The following is a 2,115-nucleotide window of genomic DNA, read 5'->3' on the forward strand; positions in this document are numbered from 1 at the left end:
GGGCCGGCCCGGATGGCAGCGGGCGGGGCCGCTCCGCCCGCAGTCGGCGACCCGAGCGCCCTGCTCCGAGCCCGGCGCACGGCGCTCTCCGTGGGTACGTGGGCTACATACAGTGGGTGTGTGCGTATAGCTGTGTACATAGATCTCTACACAGGTGCATCTACCGTATAGTTTAGTCTAGCGTGCCTATAGAGAGAGCGTGTCTATATATAGAGTCTAGTATATATATGGAATTAGACTATATATATAACATACTCACTTTATATATACACTAGACTAAACTTTATATATATAGTCTATAACCGTGGTTCTCAAACTTTTCACGGACCACTTGAAAATTGCTGAGGGTCTTGGCTGACCACTTAATAAATGTTTTTTGTTCCGCAAATCAAAGCACACAACTCGTATCTTAATACCGGTAGTCTTACAAGTACAGATATTCTCACTTGTTCCACAACTTTTCTGCAGACCCCCTGAATGGGGTTCATGGACCACCGTTTGAGATTTGAGACCCTCTGGTCAATATATATATGTCTATATATCTTAGACAAAACTACACACACACACTATATATATATCTATAGATACATATAGCCTCTCTATACAATCCTGATCCTCTGGATCATGGTGTAGGCATAAGAGGTCTAGGCAGCTGCCTGATAAACCCACTTCTGGCTAACAAGCCCAGTTTTGTTACAAGTTTCCAACATGAGTCACTTTATTTCATTTTGGCTGGACAGAATGGGTTTGGGTGTAGCTTTTTTAGCCTACCTTTTCTAGGACCTTCCTCAAGAGAGGCAAGCAAGCCACGCCTGAGCAGGGCTACTTGAAGGCCCTGGTAGCTGCCTCAGGTTTCTTATGCCCCTTGCAGAGTCCTGAGACCATCACACCAAGACCTTTGACCTAGGCAAGGGTACAGAGGAGTGGAGCTGCCCTAGCTGCCCCCCACCCCACCACCACCATGGATCAGTGATTCTCAGCCTGGTGCTGGACCACCCTGGAGTGCCTAGAGCCCCTTTCAGGGGTGCCACAGGGTGCCGCACTGTCTTAGTCCTGTTAGGTGTGCAAGTATGGTTCAGTAGGTGAACCCAGAGATTTCAAAGAAGAATCCACAATGTTAGGAACATGGTGACCTATTTGGGTCTTCCCAAGTTCTTTACCACATCAGAATCAATCATTATTTTTCTGTGGTCAGAAAGGAGTGAAAATGAAGAGCTGACATCTTCTGGGAGGAGTCAAGTCTAACAATGGATTGCTTGAGTCTAAAAAAGTTGAGAACCACCTGCTTAGGTCATAGGCACACAAGGTTCTTTGGGTGGATGTGATATCTACCCAAAGACACTTTCAGGCACACATGCTTGAAGAAGGGCGTTTGCACCTGAAAGCTTGCAAAGAACATTTTTTCCAACTATTTAGTTGGTCTGATAAAAGAGACCACATCTACCTAAAGAACCTTGCCTGCCTGCAGCCTTAGCCCAACACGGCTGTAACCAGCACCCCGACTTGGGTCGTAGAATCCCAGGACTTCAGCCTTTGGCATTCCAGGACTTCCACAGGTGCCCTGACTTGGGTCCATGGAACAGGTTCATGGATTTTGGTCCATGGGGTAGAAACAGCAGCTGAGTAACTTCCCCCTAATCTCCTGCTAGCAAGCCTCAAAGGAAGACCACCACTGAGGTAGCTCAGCCTCCATAATATAACAACCAACTTCCAGGCACGTCTCGGTGCCAAATACACCATTCTGTGCCAAAAACACCACTCAGTGTTGCTGTTCTGGAACCAAGACAACCATCCATTAGGAACTGGATTAAGACCAATACACAATAAATAATGTATTAAGATATCTGTCTCCAGATTTAAAAGGATTGGGCAATGATTACTATTCTACCATGAATGCCCCAAACAACCAGTTTAGATGACCCATTAGTGACTTGGAGTTTTTTATTCCAAACAATTCCCGCAATCTCCTCCAAATTCAAATCTAAAGCTATTATTTTTCTGAGGGAAAAAAAAACATTCCTCCAAAGGAGTTCGTCCGGGAACTGACTGAGGCCGCTTGCTCCAGGACCTTGGTTGTCATGGGTGACTTCAATTACCCGGACATCTCGTGGGAAG

This window comes from Crocodylus porosus, unplaced genomic scaffold (genome assembly GCF_001723895.1).
Source record: "Crocodylus porosus isolate Cpor-Errol unplaced genomic scaffold, CroPor_comp1, whole genome shotgun sequence".
NCBI classification, from domain to species: Eukaryota; Metazoa; Chordata; order Crocodylia; family Crocodylidae; genus Crocodylus; species Crocodylus porosus.